At 46.3% G+C, this 13,888-nt stretch overlaps 1 protein-coding gene across 1 annotated transcript in view; it reads right to left on the bottom strand.

The window, feature by feature from the left end:
- Positions 1 to 13,888, bottom strand: part of Mfap3l (microfibril associated protein 3 like) — a 39,266-nt gene extending 25,378 nt beyond the window's left edge. Inside the window, exon 1 of the mRNA XM_051169955.1 lies at positions 13,641 to 13,888. The gene's annotated coding sequence lies outside the window, so the exon portion shown is untranslated. The remainder of the gene's footprint in view (positions 1 to 13,640) is intronic.

Below are 13,888 nucleotides of genomic sequence, written 5' to 3'. Positions count from 1 at the left end.
AAAAACCAGAATGTCTTCCCTGTTCATTAGGAGTACGCATATAGGAAGATTCAAATTGTCTAGGCCCAGTATTTTTCTATGTGCGTAGTGTCTGTCTGTGTGTACATATACTTGTGTGGATGTGCACACACATCTTGATTCTGTGGAGGCCAGAGCTTGACACTGGGTATCTCTGCCTTAACTTTCTCAGTGAATCCGGATCTCACCAGTTAACTAGAGCGGCTGACTCTCTGTCTCTCTGTCTCTGTTTCCCACTGCTGCGGTTACAGGCTCACACCAGCACACTCAGCTTTCTGCATGGGTTCTGTGGCTCAAAAGTCTGGTCTTCATGGGTGCACACTAAACACTTCATGCCTGAACTCTATTCCTAGCTCCTTCCAGTCATTTTTTTTTCAATGTGAACTTGATCATCTGCACTATGATTTCTGTGGATTTTGAACTCTTGTTTGTAACCTATCTCAAGCCCGTTTCCCAACAATTTCTTGGTGTACATTACTTAGAAGCTCAAGTCAGAGTAAAGCCATCAGGAACAGTCGGGATCTGTATACAATCATGGCCACATCAGTGGGTCAGAACTCCTCCTGGGGCCTAGGAAGAGTGCTCAGAGGATCCCACAGGACACGGAGGAGATTTATTGGGAGTGTTAGCTCCCAGCTGTCAACAAGTGGTGTGACTGGCACTGTGCCGGTGTCCCGTGCAACGTCTGAGGCCTATAAACCAGGGAGTGACAATGATATTCTTTTACAACAGGTTTTTATGTTATGCATATGTCCAAGCGTGTTCATGCATGTAAAGGTACCATGTACGTGCTGGTGTCCACGGAGCCAGAAGGGGGCCTCAGTTCCTGGAACTGAAGTTACAGACAGTTGTGGACCACCGGATGCTGCTGCTAGGAAACAAATCTGGTTACCCTGGTCCATCTGCAAGAGTAGCAAGTACTCTTAACTGTTGAGCCATCTCTTCAGTGACATTTAAAAAATTATTTGTGTGTGTGTGTGTGTGTGTGTGCGCGCGCGCGCGCGCGCGTGCGTACATGAGCACCATGTGTATGGAGGTAAGAGGTGCAGAGATCTGAACACAATGTTTCGGTGCTGGTTCTCTCTGTCGTAGGGCTACAGAGATCAAATTCAAGTTGGGGACCGAGCTCAGGTCGTCTGGTATGCTCAGCAAGTATTCTGACCTGTGTGGCATCTTGCTGGCCCAGGGAATCATATTCTCAGCACATTTTCTTAACAATAAAACAGGCCGGAACCAATTTTGAGTTCACATTTTCTTGCTGGTTCTGGATACTCTGTAAAGTCTCATGGCCGGCTCGGTGAATGAGTCTTTGTGCATCCGCGGCTTCCCAACTGGCCAAACGCAATTAACTCGCTGCTCTGGAGGCGAGAGAGCAGTTTTCCCATGCACTCTTACAAAGGGCGGCTGGTTATTTTGCAAGGGCGCAGCCTGTAATAAAACTATCAAACTCATTACGAGCCTCAGGATATTAGTAGCCCTCAATAAAGAAAAAGAATAGCCTCTGAGAAGGGCATGCACTGTATTTCAGGCTACAGCCAGGATTAAGAGCAGGCTGAGGCTCTTCCTGTAGCCCAGGAGCTGGGATCATAGGGGGACAGAGGGCAGGCATGGCTCCTGGGGCGAGGGAGTGGGGGCGGGGGTAGGGGGGTGGAGACATAGGGTGGGTTCTGGAGTTAAGGTCGAGAAAAGAAACCCTAGGGAGAGATGTGAAGAGAAAACGACTTTGGAATTTTAGGATAAAGGTCCACAAACTAGGATGAAGATAGCGGCTCACTTCCTTGCTTGTACAATTCTCTAAGTGCCACAACCAGCACTGGGTCTGGCCAGGGGGAGAAGTGGTGAGGAGTTGGGAGCCGAGAGAATTGTTAGCACACAGATTTAAAAAAAAATTCCTACCCCAGGGTAAATCTTCCTGTCAGCTTGATTTGCTTTGGGATCATCATAGAAACACATATCTGGTAGCCAGGTGCAGTGGCGCACGCCTGTAACGCCAGCACTCCAGAGGCCGAGGCAAGAGGATTTCTGTGAGTTGGAGGCCAGCCTGGTCTATAAAGAGAGTCCAGATAGCCAAGGCTACACAGAGAGACCCTGTCTCAAAAAACAAAACAAAAAAGAAACACATATCCAGATGTTAACATGGTGATTCTAGAAAAGTTTAATAAAGAAAGGAAGATCTGCTTTGAACGTGGGTTGTGCCATCCCACGGGCTAGGAGTTTGGGCTGACTGCAAACGTTCCCTCACACTCCCACCACTATGTTTTTCCTGCCACTACAGGCTGTCCCCTCAACCTGAGAGCCCAAAGAAACCACCCTTCCTTAAAAAGGAAAAAAAATCTCATCACAGTCCTGACAGGTCAAACTGTGACCACAAGCCATCTGAGGCTTGAAGGGATGGCTCATGGGAACTATTGGTGTACCACAAGGCATGTGATAACATAAGGCATGTACCACGTGATAACTTTCCTCCGCGGGGGACACAACTGCACAGAGAACAAGAACTCCCATTCTCAAGGCATGAGGATCAGCCACTCATAAGCTCTTTGGGAATCAAGACTGATCCTACTGGGGACAGACACAAGGTTGGTGGGGACCATCCTCCTGGGTACAGCATACACCTTCAGTCTGTCTTCTCAAACAGTTAAGAGTAAGAACTGAGGCTCACTGACTATCAGAGTTCTTTTCAAGGCCTCAAATACATCATATTCTTCATCTGTGCACCCAAATATCAAGCACCCTTCACTCCATGTGCCTCTGAGGATTTGATTAAAGCCGGTCAAATCCACAGCCAAGGACACCGGCCAACTAAGGTTTTGTTTTCTCATTGGTTTACGATTTTATCCACTTGAAAAAAAAATGCATATAATAACCGGAGATGGTAGTTGAACAGCTTTTCCTCTTTCCTGGTTTACAGGGTCATTATCACAAAGTGGGGTTGCATAACCGACATTCCTCATGTGAAGTGGTTCAGCCACTCATGTGAGCAACTAGACCTCTGCAGATCAGAAGGCTTTCTGTCAGTCAAACTCCACGAGACATAATTCTTACTAAGAGTGTGACAATGACTTCCTTTATAATTGACAAAATTCACACTTAGATGTTATGCCCTCGAAAGCTCCATATGCTCTGGGGTGGGTGCAGGCCTGTGTGAGTCTGCCTGTGTGACCCTGGACGATGCAATGCCAAGGTGAAAGCTTTAGCCCAGGCAGTCTCTTGCTGCCCTTACTCCGTCAGATTCCCAATCCAGGGCTCCTGCAACCTGTACACAGTGATCAGTGTGGTCACACCTCAGCTTAGGTATGCTGTCCAAATGCCCAACACACTTAAACTTTAATACATTTGCATATACTTCTAAGTAATCATTATTTCAAAGATCTGGGGCAAAAGACTAACACTTTTCAGAAGTTGGGGTAGATCTGAAATGTCTGCTAGCTGGCTTTATTATGTAGACTAAGACCTTTTCCCCCAGACATGCCTTTCAATGTGACAATGCAATGCAGCAAGTTGTTAGAAACAAACTAAATCAATTCCCAGTTGAGATAGCTCAGTGGTTAAGTGCACTGGCTGCTCTTCTAAAAGACCTGGGTTTGATTCCCAGCACCCAAATGGCAGCTCATAGTCATCTGTAACTCTGTTTACAGAGGATCTGATGCCCTGTTTTGGCCTTTTTGGGCACCAGGCACACAAGTAGACACGTAGACAAACATGTAGGCAAAAAACCAACCAACCAACCAAACAAACAAAAACAAAACAAAAAACCCACCAATATATATAAAATAAAGTCAATGATTTTAAAAAATACATACAGTTAAAAATAGGAACTCCCTGGTTTCCAGAATGTCTCCAAACTATGATAGGAAAGGCTCTGCTAGGTCCAGAACCAGCTCCAGGCACTCTCAGTCATGTCTTTCCTGGGCAGGCAGGTCTAGCTAAACAAACCAAGAGCTGATCTACCCACTAATCAGAGAAAGTATTATAAGGTTATTAGTGTCAGTTTAATACTAATTGCTCTCGGGAGTAGAAAATGTTCAAGATCAGGTTTTTACCTTTCAGGAACTTAGCATAGAGAGCACTACATGGCACAGAAACTCACAGAAGGCAAACTGGAAAAGTCATAGACTAGTCAGTCCCTGGGCTTGGCCAAGACCTGCAGGGTGAAGAAAGTAGATAGCATAGTTTTCTCAGCAGGAATAATGGCTTCACTGTGGAAAACAAGGATAGAAGTAAATTGTCATGATAATAAATACAAGCCTGTGTTGTGGTATGTTTTCACAAAGCTCTTCTACTGCATCTGCCATGAGTGCCATCTTGAGAAATCTGGGATGTTGGGGTACACTCCAAAAAATTCAGTTTAATAAAAGGGATACTAGAGTTTCTGGACTACAGAATCTATAGAAAGATGAAAAAGAGGACTTTGGGATAGATGGTCCATTACTTAGGAAGCCAACTCTTACATATCTGTGAAAGAAAGGGAGGTGACTACCACAGCCTCGGAACAGGAACGAGATGTCCATCAAAGGCAAGAGGGAACGAGAAGTCTAACGCAGCACAGTGTACAAACATCCATGGGGAAATGCTGGGCCCCCGTGAAGGCAAAATATGGGCATAAGGCCAATGCTTTCTGGTAATGAATCTCAAGCTTCTAGAAAGTATACTGAAATAGAGAAAAATCGGTTACTATTGAGAAATCTAACAAATCCAACTCAGAGATGAGGTCATCTAGGACTGTCTAAAACTTGAAGTTTTAACTAACAAAAAGGGAAGAAAAATTAAGGCACGCACGCATGCACATGCGCGTGCACGCACACACACACACACACACACACAGAGAGAGAGAGAGAGAGAGAGAGACAGAGACAGAGACAGAGAGACAGAGACAGAGACAGAGACAGACAGAGACAGAGATACAGAGAGAAAGAGAGCACAAAAGCAACAAAGCCTTCTTTCCAAATTGGGCTACTAGCAGAAATAGCAGGAAGAAGACAGGCAGAATGAGGGCAAGAGCCACCCTGGCCTGTGGCAGGATGGGCCATTCCAGTGCCTGCACTTATAACAACACAGCATTATACAGCGTGAGACGAGTCACAACAAGCAGGAAACGGAATGGTTTCTGGAAATTTAAGTTGTGCACAGCCATCCCATATGCATGCTACAGTGAAGCCAGGAGCTAGTCAAGTACCTTCCTCTGCTAAGGTGGCTGTGTGTGCATCTGTCCCCATGACAGTCAGTGGCTGTGTATGCATGTCCCCCCTGCCATGTGTGGCTGTGTATGCATCTATCCTCATGGTGGCTGTGTATCTACCTTTCTGCTTGCAGAGGAACTGGACCTTTGGGGAAGAGGCATGAGCCAGACTCAGTGAAGTACTCACAGCTACAAGTAATGTCGATGCTAGGTCAAGCCAGTGCAGGGGTGTGTGTGTGTGTGTGTGTGTGTGTGTGTGTGTGTGTGTGTGTGTGTGTGTGTGTGTATTCTTGCATGTCTAGGAGAGACACCCCTTTAGTGAGCCCATGAGGAGTATCTGAAGTAGGCCAGTCTCCACACTCTGACCCTGTGTGAACTGGGAAAGCCACACCAGTGAGTGGATAATTCTGGAACCTGTTGCTCTGGTCCATTTATTTCTTCAAGAAACAAACCCTTCCCTTTGGCTTTCCCTCTCATTCCCAGCAATCTCCAGTCCTCAGTGGAGGGAAAGGGTGAGGATTACACTTGAGTATCTGTTCAGGGAGTATCCTTCTCTTGGCTAATCACAGAGCCCACCATAGCAGCCCATCCTGTAAAGATGCCCTCCTTAGTGCGGCCTCATCAACGGGCCTCCCCTCCTCCCATCCAGAGGTGGTGAAGTACCAGGGAATAAATTCCTTTCATTCATATCTCTCTTACAGAGCCTGTGCTCTGCGATGGTAAATCAAGTTCATATATGTGGTACTGCATTTGGGCATTACCTCCCCTTCCTGCTTTAAGTATATACAATAGAAATTAGTCTCTTTGGGCCCTCCAAGAACTTGCCTGGGATAAAGCCTGGGAGAGTTGCGCAAGCAGGTGTGCCTCCATATACATGCAATAGCTGACAATCTAATTGCATGGGAGTTGTTTTAAATGTCTCCCTTCGTTTCCTGCCCAGATGTACAAACCGATCACCGAGTCCTAGCAAGTCTTGCTCCTAGGCATCTGGCCCCCACCCTGCTTCTGCCCTCATGATCATTGCCTTTGTCAGGCACCGCCCTAAGAGATTCCTTCCTTCTTGATTTTGCTTCCAGTCCCATGTGACTTCAGCCCCTGTGCATTCTTGCTGTAATCAGCTGACTCTACAAAAATCCTATTGAAAACATAGTCCAGAGGCTGAGGATACAGTTTGGCTCATCGAGTGTTTGCCTAGTATGCCACTGGGCCTGGGTTCAAATCCCCAATACTGCAAACAAGACAAAACAAACACAGGAAGCATCACTTTGGACAGAGTGAATCTGAACACATAAGCAGAACACACGTGGCTTTTCATGTTGATCTCATTCTGAGCCTCAACTTTACGGTCACCCCAGAGTTTCCCCTCCCCCCTCTGTCCTCTCACTGACTTCTTTCAGTTCTCATAGAACCACTGTGACTTCTTCCAATGTTTCCTTCCTTCCTCTGCCCATATGGAAAGACCCTACTTCTCTGGGAAGTCTTGGCTAAGAAGTAGCAGACAATCTCACCAACTTCACCCCCAAACTCCATAGTTCCATGCGGCTTGTCTTTTGTGCATGCCCCTCCCTCAGCGGATGATGAAATCTCAGGCTGTCAAATTTTGTGGAAACTGATCCATGAATTAATGCAGAGAGAGAAGATATACTTGAGAGATGTTGGTTTGAAGTCCAGACATGAAACCACTGGGGTATGATGACTGACTGATATAGCCACAGGCAAACCTGAGTACCCAGAAAGAAGACAGTAGCTTACAAATTAGAAGAATGAGGCCGGGATCCTAAGAAAGTGCTGGACAATCCTGAGAAAGAGCAGAAATAAAAGGAAGGTATCGGGAGCGGAGAGATGACTGAGTGGTTAAGGGCACTTGCTATGGAGAAGCGGGGTTAGGTTCCCAGCACCCACATGGTAGCTAATAACCACATCTACCTCCAGGTTCAGAGGACCTGAAGCTCTCTTCTGGTCTCCTTAAGCAGAGCCATGCATGTGATACGGACGTGCAGGAAAGCAAAAACACTCACAAGCATAAAATAAAAATAATCTTAGAAGAAGAAAGGCATAACTAAGGGCATACTATTCCAAAGACTAACTGATGCAGAAAAGCTTCTGGAAAGAGGGCATGGCCTGGCAAAGAAACAGAAAGTTCCTCAGAATCAAAAATGCAGTTGCTTGGTCAACCCTAATAAAATAACACAGCCAGGAAGTCATAAAGGTCAAGTTCTAAATGCATGATTATCAAAGAACTACCATCACAAAATCTTCTAAAATTGTACACGAAGTTCTTCTACGAGCACATTTACGCAGCAACTCCACAGAACCTCAGACCGAAGCCCTTCATGTCAGTAATAACGTGATCACGGACTATGGTTTCCGAATACCCAGTGCAATCCTTCTCACCGGGGGTTTTAACCCTCCTCTTGCGTCATCGCTGCTTCATCATTGACTCTGCTACACATAGTCCCAATGAAACTCTCTGTCGGTCCCAAATAAATATCACTTCTTTTTTTTTTTCTTGTAGAATCTCTCCCTGAAATATTTTTCTTTTGATTGACAAGTTTATTCTGAGCTGGTAATACCACAGTGGAAAGGAGAAGTACCGCATCATTGTGAAAGGACACTCGGGTAAAAAAAACAACAAAGCGATGGCATGGAACAACTAAACGGAACCTGTACAATATACATGCATACATACAATTCTTTTTTATTAAGGTACATTTAATAAAGTCTCCCTGTTGTTGTTTTTAATAACAGACATGGATAGCGAAGGGAATCCTTTGCTATACTGTCTGGAAAAAGAAAAGTTTTTCTCTTACTAATGTTTCCTGAAATACGGTTTCTTTTCAGTTCTGAGTCATCCTTTAAGAGTAAGGTAGCTTTTTCCAGTTTAGACTTTTCTAGGCACAGGTACCAACTCAAACAAGACTGTAGGTTTTTAAGGGCAAGGATTGAGGCCTTGCCCAGAAAAGAGACTAGCTGCGTTTGGAAAGCAGAGCTGACTTCCTTACAGCTAAGCGTGAGGTTTTCTGATCTTCTATTAGGAAGTCCACAGCCAACATGGATGACCGAAGATGGAAGTCTCCCAGATGAGTCAGCCAGAGCCCATGCTGCCCTAAGCAGCCACCAACTGGGCAGGGCTAGGCTCATGCAAAAATTTCATCGTTCCCAGCCTAATGATCCCAAATCTGTGTTTTCACATCTCACTGCTCAAATGTGCGTGCTGTGGAGAGAGCAGAATAGTGGCGGTGGCTACGACGGCACTAAGCAGGAATAAAGTACAGATGGCTCTGCTTTGACAACGAGGCTGCGTCCCCATGAGTCACTATAAAATCAGAATGCATTAAGGTGAGCCATCCTGAACCAGTGGTTGTGTTTGAATACTTGTTTCCCAGCTGCTGATGCTATTCTGGGCCGTTGTGGAACTTTTAAGAAGTCTAGCTGGAGGAAGTGGGTCACTTGTGGGGAGGGAAGACAGGTACTGGAGGCTAAAGCCAGGCCCTCCCTTTGAGCCAACCTACTCTGCTTGCTACTTTTCTGAACTCTGAGCATCATCATGACCCTGTTACCATGCCTTATGGGCTATAGCTTCTCACACCATGAGCCAGAGGAAATACTTTTTTCACTAGGCTGGTTCTTTCAGATGTTTGGTTTCAAAGCAGTGAGAAGTGTAATCAACACTGGAGCCATCTCTAAGCTATACTTAACGTGTGACTGGGTCTGTCTGCTTTCATTGTTATGACCATCTATGATGAATGGTGAATAAAAGTTTTCTTAAGCTTTTATTGCACAAATACATATGCATGGTGTTATTTCAGAGATCTCTACTGGTCACTGACCATCTCTGGGTAGAGTCCCTTATCAAACTGACCTGTGCAGTTGGGGGTTTAGCTATTGTGGAGGCTTGAGCCACAGGCTCGGGTACTTGAACACTTGGTCTCCAGCTGGTGTTGTTGTTTGAGAAGGTTGAAGAACCTTTAGGAGGCAGAGGCTTGCTGGAGGATGTACATCAGTGGAGGATGGCTTTGAGAATTTGTAGCCCTGTCCCATTTACAGTTCACTCTGTGCTTCCCGTGTGTGGATAAAGATGTGAACGGTGGCCTCCATGCTCCAGCTGCCTGCTGCCACCCCACCTCTGTCATTACAGATTCTCACTCTGGAAGCATAACCCGATATAAACTCTTTCTTCTATAAGTCACTTTTGGTTGTGGTGTTTTATCCTGGCAAGGAAAGTTGACTACTACAGTTACCCCCTTGCTTTTTAAGGAAAATAAGCCTGGAAGAAGTATTTCTGCTTTAGTTTCATTTCTGTTGCTGTGACAGATAACCCAGACCAAAAAAAAAATGGCATAGTAGAGGAATGAACTTATTCAGCTTACAATCTCAAAGTCCAAGCCGTCGTTTCTGGGAAGTCAAGGCTGGATCTCAAGCAGCTCATCCCATCAGGCCCAGAATCAAGAGCAAAGACATTAATGCTTGCTCCCTTCTTATACTGTTCAGAATGTCCCACCTGGGGAATGGTGCCACCCACAGTGGGTTGTATCTTCCTACATCGATGAATAAGCTAGACGATTCCCCGCAGACATGCGCGGAGACTCCCATGATCTAGATGATTTCATGAACACTCTTCCCCGGGTTAATCCAGGATGTGCCACGCTGGCACTTAAAACCAGCCAACAAGCTGCTCCTTCCGTATTGTTATTTTAAAGCCCTAGGCTCATTTCTCATTGTTTACCCATAATGGGATAGAATCCAAACTCCTTTGTGTGTAGTTTAATTCATCACCGTGAAGGGAATACTTCATGCCCCTTCTGTTGCCTCTGCCTGTTATCTCATTACACCAAAGCTTCCTTTGTATATAGCTTCATGAGCTCTCTATGGCTTCTACAACAGACCACCACAGTTTCAGCGACTTTATACCACACTCCTTCCCTTATTGCTCTGTGGTTTGGAAATTTCCCCATGTGTTCTAGGCTGCTTTCTGTTGTAAAAATAGTCTGACCAGAAGCAACGGGGAGGAAGAGGTTTATTTGGCTTTGACTTGTAGGTTATGGTCTGTCATCTCAGGGCAGGAACTCAATCAGAAGCTTGAAGCAGAAACCTTAGGGGACTATGTTTACCAGCTGGATTGCTGGCTTATTCTCTGACCACAGCTACCTTTTTATACAGCTTAGGCCTTCGTGGCTGGGGAATAGCATCTCCCACAGTGGAATGGACCCTCCTATACCAATTAGTAATCAAGAAAATGTCCATATTAACCAGACCCAAAGTCTGTATAGTCAGAACTGGCATTTGGAACAGAGACTATGAAGCCTTCCATTAAACATTACACTTAGGGTATAGAATATATTTCAAGTACTGATGGTTAATTTGGGTGTGATGTTTTTATTTATTTGCAATATTTTCTTAATAAAAAAGTACATAATTTTTTTTTAAAGGACAGTGCCCCATAGACATGTCCACAAGGCCAGTCTGGTCTGGAGAATTCTTCAATCATGTTTCCTTCTTAGGATATGTAGGCTGACAATAAATACTAAGCAACACACATGTGTCTTAGTGGGCTAAATTCAGGCGCTGGTAAAGGCAGAGTCTGCTTCTTTGCTTTTGCAGCTGCCTACATTGTCCTATGAGACCCTTTCATCTTTAAGGCCAGCCAACAGCCAGAGGAGTGTTTCTTGAGACACCACCGATTTCTTCCTTAGCCTCCAAGAGCCCTATGATGACACAGGGCCCGCATGGATGATTCAGAATTGCCTTCCCATCTCAAGGTTCTTTCTTCTTCACATCCAGAAAGTCTCACATGATCATGCAAGGACACATTTTCCTGCCCACCATAGTAGGTTCCTTCTGTATGGAGGACCCACTTTTCTGCTTAAAGACTCTGAAGCTGTTCTCACTATTCCCTGAGAGTTTGTAAGAAGTCACTACTTCATGAGGCCCCTTTCCTCCTCTAAACCCAAGGAGGCCATTTTTCTCTGCCTCCTCGGGACCACACGCATGCACACTGGCGGCGACACTTATTCTGTGCTCTAGTAGATTTGTCTTGAGGCGCGTCACTCCAACTAGATGGTGAGTCATGGTGTCTTACTCATCCTTGCAGCTTCAGAAGCCTCACCATAAAAATTTGTGGGGAAGAAAATTTAATGTGGTGTTTGAATGCATGAGGAGACCTCAGGTGGAGCCCTGAGGAAAGACTAATAAATTTACAGAAACAGCCTCTGTTTGGATCCTAACTGTTCAATGACTCTGACAGCCTTTCATTAGTTATGACCACATAACCAACCAACCCCTATTCTCTCAACCACTCCAGGGTGGTATCACAGCAAAGTTATAACCAACCATTTGCACCCTAACACAGTTGAGTGTCCGTGGAAACTGTCAAAACTGTAAGTGTTCCCCTGTGTTTGGCTAGAAATGACAAGCTATACCCCCAGTGCGAGGGTGGACCCTAAGTTAGGCAAGCGCTACTTACTATCTACAGGTTTTCTGAATTCACACTAACTCACTCACTTGTTTAACAAAGCTAACTGAATTGGTCAGAGACTGAAAGCAATTTGGTTACTACAGTAGTCACTTGGTATTTAAGCATCTGGAGGCTCTTGGGGCGGGGGGGGGGGGGGGAGTTGGAAGTTCAAATTAAACAATAGCTGTATTGCTTAAACAGTCCGAAAATTTTCAATTACAATTCAAAGGGGGGGGGGGTTGAATAAATTAAGGTCACATGAGTGTGGGGTGATCTATTTTTAAAGTAAATGGTCTGTTGTGTATATATCTAGTGTCCCTAGCAAAACCACGGGGCACAGAAACACAAACGCGGGAAACACTCCTAAAACCTATGAGCTCTGAAGTTGAGTTTCAAGGGCCCCATTGAAGCAGGGAGAGAGATGGTCGCCTGCTTTGTCACTTGAATACTTTGTTGTTTGTTTCCACTAGTAATAGTAAAACCCTCTCCGCCCTAGCTGATTTTGTTAATGTAAGGCCTTGAAAACACAGGGTTTGTGAAGTCACGGGCACAGGGGTGGGGGTGGGGGGGTGGGTTGGGGAGGTGGGGGGAGGGGCCTTTGGCTACATTTCATTGCATTTCCTAGGACTGAGAATACTTGGTCATTTTAGAACCAGGTGGAGGCCCCCATTAGCCTATAGGAGGCCCCACAGTCACATAAGGTAAACAGAGGCTCAGCTCCCTGCTGTGGATCAGAAAGACAAGGCTAGGGGAGAGAGTCCACTTATTCCCCTCCAAACAGCACGAGGAGGGGGGGGGGCAGCTACATGGAGTAATCGTGGCAGATTTTAAACGTGCATGTGCTGGGTTTTCCTCAAACTTGTAAATATTTTAATAGATGTATATGGGTAGCTGTAGGGGAAACCGGCGAAGCTGCAGTGGAAGGTACAGATCGCGTGTCTTGTACACTGGCTCAGTGTCTGCAAAGTACCTTGCTCTAATTTAGTCTCTCTGGGAAAGTAATTCTTTTTCCATCTTGCATAGTTCACCCTGAACATTTTACTATGTCGAGTATAGTAGCAACTAAAAAAAAGTGTTTAGTCTAGAAAAAAAAAAAAGTGAGAAAACTTAAAAAACCACTGCGTTTCTACAGTGCTGTTTCCAAGTTTTTAATATAAAGCTAGAGCAAAATAAAGATTGCTGCAGTAACCAAACTTTGAGCAAGTGTCTTTCAAAACAATGACAACTGAGCCACATTTCTACAGTGCGAGCAGCGAATGCACCTGCAAACATTTTTCTTTTCTTTTTTTTTTTTCTTTTTTACCAGTTTGCTTTATAAACCTTGGAATTTGCTATCCTAGGCCATTTTTAATGAGGGAGACAAGCAACGCCCGGGTTTAAAAAGGATTTACTCTTTTAGCCAGAGAAGCCCTTTTCCCCATACCATGAGGCAATTTCATGTCAACTTGCTATGGTGTCAAATGCGATAAACTCCAAGAGCTCCAGTGACAAGGAGGCAGCTCTCAGCACCCTCTGCTTCCCACACTTGCAGCATCAGGACGCGGCGCCCTAGAGGCTCCCCACGCCGCCTTCCGGGCAAAGGCCAGTACACCCCTTTTTCTGTCTCGGGAAACTGAGGCACCGAGACGAAAACGATCTACAGCCCAGAGAAGAGCCCCGTCTCTGCGTGGCGTCCTCCTTCTCCCGGGAGATTCGGGAGGCAAAGGGCCAGCGCGCTGTAGACAGCGCGCTCTTAGCCCTCAGAAGGTTGTGGCACGAGCCTGGGACACAGCTGTCCCCAGACCGGCAGTCCCCGCCCTGCATATATTTCCAGCATCCTGCGACCAGCCACGAGCTGGGACTGCAGGGCACCTCCTGGCGCATAGCCTCCGCCAGCCCAGGCGTCCGAAAGTTCCGCAGCTCTGGCGGCCGCTGACCACAAGCCCGGCGCGGAGCTCCCTCCTACTGTACCCTCCCGCCTAGGCTCGCCCGCCGGGTGCTCGCACTGACCTGACACCGCTGCGCCACTCCGGTGGTCGCCGTGCGCTGCTCGCCATGGCCACCCGGAGAGCTCTGCAGCACCCAGCGCGTAGCAACCTCCTCCGCCCGCGCCTCTTCGCTGCCTCTTCTCGATGCCGGCTGCTAACCCTGCCGCCGAGAGCCGGCGCTTCCCACCTACGGGCGACCGTGCCGGCGAGAGCCGAGCATGCCCAGTGCGGCTCCCGGCGGCGCCGAGGCAGGGTGCGCTCTGTAGAACC

This window comes from Acomys russatus, chromosome 27, assembly GCF_903995435.1.
Source record: "Acomys russatus chromosome 27, mAcoRus1.1, whole genome shotgun sequence".
NCBI classification, from domain to species: Eukaryota; Metazoa; Chordata; class Mammalia; order Rodentia; family Muridae; genus Acomys; species Acomys russatus.
The sequence above is the reverse complement of the archived record's forward strand: the minus strand, read 5'-3'. Positions and strand labels throughout refer to the sequence as shown.